Here is a 9,192-nt window from a genome sequence, read left to right on the forward strand (position 1 = left end):
GAGCGTGCGTGCGTGCGGTGCGCGTCGCCATGACACGAGAGGCAGGGCTGTTTGCTGCCTGCTTCTCCTCCCCCGCCGCGCTCTCCCTCGGGCGGCGGGACAGGCAAGTTTTAAGGCAGGCAGGCGGGAGATCCTGCCCAGCCCACGGCTTTGGTTTCAATCCAAGGGTGCTTTTGAAAATGTGGCTGGTGCACCGCACGTGAAGTAATAACGCAAAAGAAACTCTCCCAGAGTTGCATTAATTGGAAATAGAGAAAGAAAGAAATATCCACTCTTGTTTATTTTTCTGCATATTAAGGAGGTCAAGTACTCTTCTAATAGTTTATAATGCTGTTTTATATATCGTCTTTTTGGCTGTTTACGCCTCCGGCCCTGAGGTGAGAAATTGCTTTTCTCCTTGGGGGCCAGATTCCATCATAATGACAGCTTTGGGGGCCGGATTCTGACAGGGGAGGGCAGCAACTCTTTGTTTATTTCTTTCTATGCCACCAACACAAAGAGAGAGAAAGTGGCTGTGAACAGGATAAAACCAACTTCAATTGCATCTAAAAATGACTTCAAAGGCTTGAGGAGACTATTGTGGTTCCTGGGTGTGGCATTCATCTTCCTTTGCAGCAACCCCTAATCTCCAGTTCTTTGCTCTCTTCCCTAGTGTGATAGATGTGGTTTCTTTCTTGTGGTGAGACTTCCTGTATCAGGTTGATGGTGATGCCAATTTCCCACATGCACTGTGTCAGGACATCACGTGGCAGGAGAGAGTCTCAAAGAAAGATGTGCTCTCCCAGCGTATTCACACTCCTGTCTCAGAATGGCAGGATCCCCAAGGACATACTTTATAGAATGCTGGCTTCAGTCACCAGGCCCATTGGCAGACCAATTGGCATTACAAAGATGTATGCAAATGTGACATGAAGGCTAGCAACATCCCCCACCCTGTGGGAATCCCTTGCAAGATGATCACAGTGCCTGGAGACAATTGGTCAGGTCATGTATCCACAACAGTGACCAGAGGAGGAGCACAGAAAGAAGAAACGCCTGGGCATACTGTATCTGCACCAGCACCTTCATCTGCCCCAGCTGCAACAAAACATGTCTCTCCCATATCGGTCTCTATAGCCATAGCAGGTGCTGTAACTCTCGAACTTCACCCCTGAAGGCACACTTTTCCACTGTCTCCCAAGACAGACAAATCCCAACCATGTTGGTCTCATCTAATAAGTTTTTCAATGTAAGTTTTTCATTCGTAAGCATGAAAAATAAAATTTAAGGGTCTGCGAACGAGCTCAGCTATTGATCTACATCATGTGGAGGCAGAGTTTTAATCAACAAAAAGTACGCCTCCATTCTCACAACTTTAGAAAACACTCGTCTTAAATGTTGTGAATGTTTTTGGGGGGCGGATGCCTTTGTGGCATAGGTTATTCGAAAGACCATGATTATTTTTTCATAATGATAATTAGTAAACCTAAGCGAATCTGTTGTTGTGAAAAAAGTACTAAATGTCAAGCAGTTTAAACATTTCATAAGATTCCATAGCAGAGAGGCTGTTCTCCACATGGCTTAATCTAGCTTGGCTTGACAGCACCCACATTAATTGGGTGTTGCAGGGACCCTAATCTTGTTCAGAAGGCAGTGTTTGCTCAGAATGCATGCTTTTAATGCTCTTATGCTCAGGCAGCTTAGGAACACATGCAATTCAAGAAACTGTATTAATTAATGGGAATAAAGAGCCACTCCCCCCACTAATCTCTTACACTTAACCTCCTGCACAGTTTCTAGAGGGCAGAACATTTCAGTGTTTCCATCTGTTAACTGTTCAGCACCTCGAGGGCAATGTGTGTTAGATAAGTTGCTAAGGCACAAACCGCCTCCAATATGCTCAGAGCCTTTTAGAAAGAAAGCAATAATATAAAGCATGTACAATTTGTCCTTAATAACCACAACATTCTCTCTGTTGGAAGCCACCTTTTGCTTTGCTGGACTGTTTTCCTGATACAAAAGCAAGAAAGCAGCATTTTTGAAGGAGTTGCGTCATGGGTACAGTATTCTTAATCCATCTTTCCTGGTTCAGAGGCTTGGGGCCTGGTATGGCATATTTGAGGACCATAGTAAGCTGCCTCGTGCTGAGTTGGACCACTGATCTATGTCTCTCAGTACCATCAATACTGCCTAGCAGCAGCTCTCAAGGCTTTCAGATAGGGATATTTTCATCCTGGTTAGATATGGCAGAGATTAGACCCAGGACCTTCTGCATGCAAGACAGAATGCTGCCCCAATGAACTAAGAAAGGGTGAGTGGGACCATGTCCCCCCCCCCAGCCCTTACCCTTGGTAGGGCCTGAAATCCCACCTGTTTCTTCCTAACCCCATCCCCTATGCAGAATCAAGCATAAATAAGAATAAAATGATCTTGAACCATCTAGCATTGGCTTAACTCAGAAAGCTGAGATCTGTTCCATCCAGATTTAGCCCTCTGGTGGATTTGTGTGCATGCATTACTTTATTTTATGGCCTGCCTTTTAGTATTTTGACTCCCAGAGCAGCTTGCAAACAATCAAAGCGACTGAAAACTTTAACAACACACAATATAGATACCGTATTACAATTGACAACACCCAAAGGCTCAACAGAGGCAGGACTCTGCCCTCACTCCAGATGGTATCAAAAGTTTCAAAAAGTAAGTATGGCACCAAGAGGGCCTCCCTGGAAAGTGCATTCCAAAGGCAGGATGCCATTCAGTCAGTAGAGCATGAGATTCTTAATCTCAGGGTTCTGGGTTCGAGCCCCATGTTGGGTGACAGATTCCCTCATTGTAGGGAGTTGGACTAGATGCCCCCTGTGGTCCCTTCCACCTCTACAATTCTATGTTTACAGAAAATGACTTCTCTCCAGTCTGCAGCTAGCTGGCTTCAGGAGACTGGGGAACCCAGAGAAGGGCCTTTGAAGATTTATTTGTTATTTTATTTTTTCACAAAATTTGTATACCGCTTGATTGTAAAAAAACCCTCAAAGCAGTTTACAAAGATGTAATTTATGTACAGGAAGGAAGGCAGTCCTTAAGAGACTTGGATCCCAAGCCGTGTAATGAAAGCGCAGGCAATTAAGGGAACTATATAAGGGCTGCCCGATTAAGAGGACTACATAAAGGCAGGATTTTTCTGCCATCATTGCCTCCTCAGTGAACTGCCCTGCAGAGCTGTTTTGGATGGTGCGTGGACTAGTTAGATTCAGTCTGGAAATTGGAGCAATGTGCCCCTCTAATAAATGCAACTCATTTGTGAGTTATTTTTAGGATAAACCTGCTTGCATCCATGCTGCCTTTGATGCCCCAGTTGCAATGGATACAGTGAAGGTGTTCAGAGTGCCAGCTGCTCATGAGCTGTGGGGCCACTTTCAATTGGTGCAACCTGAAGATGTGGACAGGATTCTTGCAGGAATGAGGTGGTCCCGATGTCCTCTTGCTCCTTGCCCCTCTTGGCTTGTGATGACAATTTTAGGGTAGCGTGACCAGTTTGAGCACTGGGCACCATGCTGCAGGGGGTGCCACAACAATGGTGTAGAATTTGAGAGCCCAAAATTCGCCACTGCTTGTGAGAGTAAACGAAGACCACCTAACATGACCAACAGTCAAGGATGATGAGTTGTAGTGCATCAACATCCGAAGGGTGCAACATTGACTATCCCTGTGTCATATCATTATCACAAAGTTGCAGTATTACTTTCCTGTTGTTATGAGGCTTTGCACTTCAAAAATTTGCCACTGCTCCGCCAATCTCACATGCAATAAATACTCTTCTCTTCCATCTTTGGTAAGATGCCACCCCTGATATATCCACTAGGTGGACCTCCAAAGCAACACAGCACAGAAGGAGGCTGATCATGAGCTAAGAGAAAGTTCTGCGTTGATAGCTCTTATTGTCCCATTAATGCCTGGAGTTCCTCTGCAACTACATAATCACAGCTTTAAAAATGATTCTGGAAACTTTGTGGTTTCCTCCTAAGGTTGCATTTTGGTGTGTGTGTTTTTTCCATACTGCCTGCAGCACTCCAGCTTTATTCAGGGCCGTAGCTAGGGGGTGGTGAGGGGGCCCCCCGCCAGGGGTGCAGGGGGGGCAAAATTGGCTACAAAATATGTCCATAAATATGTCTATAAATAAAAATATTGATTATTGCTTCATAAGAAAAGGTTTTAATAGAAGGTGAATTGAATGGGGGAGGGTTGGAGGAGAGGTGGAAAGAAGAGCTAATTTGTCCGTGGCAAGGTGGTGCAATCTGGACAGTTCTGCCAGGGGCACAATATCAGCTAGCGACGGCTCTGGTCTTACTAGGTGCATGTTAAGTGAGATCCACTCAAGCTGAAGTACTAATGGGTTTCTCTTCCACAGAGCAGCTCTGATGTAGCCTGACTGAAACAGGATGAATCATCCTTTTTTCCCTTCACCATTGCAAAGTACCCAAAATAACACTTTAAAATTTCTGCGACCCATTTCTTATGGGTCAAACCATAAAAGCAATTGCCTGTCTGCTGTTCAGCTCCTGAGATGTGCTGAAAGCAGTGGCAGCTGGTACCTCTTGGCACCGGTAGAGTGGGGGACTGGGACCCTGGCAGCAGGTGAAGCCGAAGCCAATGACAAGCTGGAGCCAACTAATTCTACTTTTGTTGCCGCTCTCCTCCCTGGTGAGTTCTACAAGGAAAATGCTGGGATGAAGGAGGAGGAAGCTGGCATTCAATGCTGCCACCCTTGGGCTGAGAGTAAGTAAGTAAGAAGGCAGGCTGGTTGGTGGGGCAGTATCCCATTTGCCCTAAAAGACCAGTCCCACTGAGGGGAAAACATGCAAAAACGGTGTGCCTTGGATCCTCTGCACACATGACTCATGCAAGCTTCTTTCTTCTCTTCTTCTCTGGCAATCACACATAGCCAAGTATGTGTGTCTTCCATGAGCACGGTCTTAACAGTGAGTCCATAAGTGACTATGGAGGCCAGTTCTGGATCTGTGGGAGTCATAAAGCCATGGCAGAGACTTGTAATACTGCAGGGTGCCTCCTGACCTGTTGACCAGCACCTCTGTGCCTTACAATGTATTAGAATGTATTGACCATATATGGAGTTGTGTTTCCTCTGGGCAGTGATTACCTTATATGGTGATGGGTGTAGTAAAAGCCATGACCGGAGATGAGGTAACGTGAGACATTGGCAAACGGCCATGCGACAGAGGAGAACAAAGGAGAATAAAATCGGGGGAGAGCGGACGAAGGAGCTGCTCCTACCATCCTGAAAATATAGCTGGCTCTCTGTGTCTTTTTTCTATGCTGTGCACCATTTAATGACGGCTGGACTTCCGTCATGGATCCACATATCCTTCCACAGTGGGGACATAAGTTTCTGGGTGGGAGTTGATCACAGTGAGGGTTTGCCAAACGAGTCTTCCTCTTGGCTCGTTTCTCCTTTTTGCCCTGTTCAGGCTTTGTCAAAGTCCACAACACCTTTGGTAAAGGCTGTTCTCCAACTGGAGCACTCAGAGGCCAGTGTTTCCCATTTATCAGTACTTACGTTACATTTTTTTAGATTTGCCTTGAGAGTGTCTTTAAACCTCTTTTGTTGTCCATCAGTATTTCACTTTCCATTCCTGAGTTGGGAATAGAGTAGTTGCTTTGGAAGACAATAATCAGGCATCCGAACAACATGACCAGTCCAACAAAGTTAATGTTGAAGAATCTTTGACACTGGTGATCTTTGCTTCTTCTAGTACACTGACATTAGTTCGCTTTCCCAAATGATGTGAAATTTTTTTTGGAGACACCATTAATGGAATATTTTGAGGAGTTGGAGATGGCATTTAGAAGTGGTCCATGCTTCACAAGCATACAGTAAGGTTGGTAGTACAATAGCTTTGTAAACAAGCATTTTGGTTTCCCTGCAAATGTCCCAGTCCTCAAACACTCTGCACTTCAATCAGGAGAAAGTTGCACTCACAGAGCTCAGGTGATGCTGGATTTTGGCATCAGTGTTGGCTCTTGTGGAAAGATAACTGCCCAGGTAGGAAAAGTGATTAACCCTTCCCAAACTTACACCATTAAGTTGGATTTGTGGTGCTGCAGAGGGGTTGTTTTGTGCTTGTTGGTGCAGCAAACATCCCCAGGCATGCACCAAACTCTGCTTTCTAAAACTCCACATTCAAGGTGTCTGCAGAGTGTCTCAAGGACAACCAGGCACAATATCACTCCCCAGTCTCTTAGGTTGTGTGCTAGGGCTGCAGTCTCTTGAGACAGATGAATGCCAGCGACTATCCCCTTCAAGCATGTAATCTGCAATATTTTGTGGCAGGTCCCTCTTAAGCCTATTAATTCTGCTTGCAACACAAAAACAAGGGGGTGGGCTGAAACACATCCTTTGCATGCAGAAGTTCCCATGTTTGATTCCTGATTTCAAGTAGCCCCCCCCCCAGTCTTGGAGTAGACCAAAACATCTGGAGGGCACCTAGTTGGAGAAGGCTGGTGTAAAAGGATCCAATAGGGACTAGGAAGACATCTTTTTCTGAGACCTTTGAATGTTGTTGCTAGTCAGCATAGACAATACTAGGCTAGATGTACCAATGGCCTGAGTCAGATTCTGCCTAATGTAGCTTCATGTGTATGGTCAACATTATGGCTGAAATTTATATTTTGGAAAGCAGAATCCATTGCCAAATCCTTCCAGCTGCTCACCCATGCAGCTACACAACCTAAAGATTTGCTCTCTGTTCTGCCAGCCTGGAGCTACTCCTGCCTACCCCATATCCTGTGTCACTTGGTGAAAACACACACACACACACACACACACACACACACACACACACACACTGAGATCACAGAGAGCCTTTGGTTTCCTCCTGTTGGTTTTGCTAGTTGGCCTTCTCTGGGGTATAATCCAAGAGGAGGGTTATTGTTGGCTCCACAATAATGATGCAGGAAAGAGCAGCGGCTGTGCCATTCCAGCTTTTTGCTGTTTCAGAATCTGCCTAGACTGAAAGATTTCAGTGCTACTATCAGCAGATCTGCTTTGTCTCTCCCAAGCCCTGCAGGTAACTCCTGCTGTTGGCAGAGGTTCTTGCTGACATGGGTTCGGGTGCCAAGTGTTAAGACATCTGAGTTGGAGCAAACTTGATAATTTTCTGGAACATAGATCAGAGGCAAGCGCATAGCCTCCCTGGTCTTTAAGGATAAACATGAAGGTAGCAGTAGGTTCAATAGAAAAAAACTTAAGTCTGTTGGGGTGGTGTTTTTTTTTTGTGTGTTTTTTTTTAACTATTTTGTTTCTCAGTGCAGAATTAAAGCAGCCAGGCTGGCCATGGATGGCACAGAAAAATATATATATGTAATGTTGCATTTATTTTTGTTTTTATTTTTAAAGAATCTATTAATTTTCACCATAAAATTACAACTCCATAGAAACGAAACATCAACAGAAATGTGCTTTTTAAATATTTGAATTGTTCTACGCCTTAACTCTGCACTGAATACACTAAAAAAAAACTTAATTACATATTAACATGTGTCCTTGTAAGGCAGAGCCCAAGTTGGAATTACATGAAAGCTAATTATTGACCAGCTTATGGTATCATAATATTTGATCTAAACTCTCTCATTCCCCCCCCCCCTTTTCTCTTGTGCTCTTTGAGCAAGAAAACTCCCAGGGGCACTCCCTTTATAATCACTACAAAATAAACCCTTGCAGCGGTTCTCAACTTGTGGGTCTCCATATATTGTTGGACTACAACTTTCACCATCCCTGAGCTCTGGCCTTGCTAGCTAGGGGTGATGGGAGTTGTAGTTCAACAACATTTGGGGACCCACAGGTTGAGAAAGGCCGCTAGAGTCTAGACGTTTAATCAAGGCATCTAATAAGTACTGAGCCATTGCCAACAGCTCAGTGTGTGTGTGTGTGTGTGTGTGTGTGTGTGTGTGTGTGTGTGTGTGTAATTTTTTCATAACAAGGATGCAGGAAAAAAAGGTGTATAGGTCTGAAATATACTCATAGAGTCGCAAAGTGATTTCATGCTCTTTATTCAGCTCATAGTGGTGAGGAGGAATGAATGTAAGTCCCCTCAAAGTATCTGCTTTATATACATTACTTACACAATGGGCTGCACATGATTGGCTAATTCCGGAATTCTACTGTAAGCCAATCAGGTTGTGGATTCACTTCTATCTGGAGCATGATTGGGTGGTTCCTGCCAACCAATCATACTGCTGCATTGTTCTAGGACCAATCAGACTGCTGCATTCTGAATCCTATTGTTCTAGGACCAATCAGACTGCTGCAGTTTGGATCCTATTCAACTCAATATATAACAAGGTCCATGAGATTATAGAGCTGTGTGAAGATCTGATATGTAAAGGAACTCAAAAACAAGGCTGCCTGTAAATTTCAAAGAGGCAAAACATGGTGTTTAATTTGGCAAGTTCAAAAGTGGAGGAGATTGCTCCACACTTCTGTGACAGAGAAACCATGTGGGAAAAAATAGGTTGAGTGCTGGCATTTGGCTCTTGTTAAAAGAAATATATATGCTCCAAAATGCTAAGGATTCTTTTGTAAAGAAATGATAATATAAGGACACAGTTATAGCTTGTGCCAGCAATATTGCCGAGATAATATGCCTTTTGGATAATGTTGTGTGAACACAGGTTATAAATTCTGCAATGGAAAAGCTGGAATACTAAATTGGAAGGGAAGCACAACCACAATCTGCTGCCCAAATACTAGGTGAGGATGGCCAATTTTAAGGCCCCTTCTCTCCCTTCTTGCAGGTTTTAAACCTTAAAATCAGTCCTAGATATGTCAATAAACTGCTATTAATGAGGGTGCAGAAGGAGAGTGTCTTCTTTGCAGTAGCAAAGTAATTAAGCTACTTTACTGAGAACAGCTCACAAAGATATGAGCATAAATACATATTGTGGGGTTGCTCCTGCTAACATAGCTAAGGAGGGTGGGGACAATCAACCTGGGGGTGTTCATGGCACCTGGAATATCAGATGGATGGATGCAAGCACAAAAGTTTTCTGACCTCAACTTATTACTATTGCCCCCTGACCCTACCCACAGCAAGAGATAGTTCACCAATCCTACTGAGAAGAAAGGTTTTGTAGCATGTCTCCTAATTTGCATTTAGGGTATTAGAGGACATGGCAGGGTTGCTATATATGTCTACACAT

This window comes from Podarcis filfolensis (genome assembly GCF_964270895.1).
Source record: "Podarcis filfolensis genome assembly, chromosome: 12".
Taxonomy (NCBI): Eukaryota; Metazoa; Chordata; class Lepidosauria; order Squamata; family Lacertidae; genus Podarcis; species Podarcis filfolensis.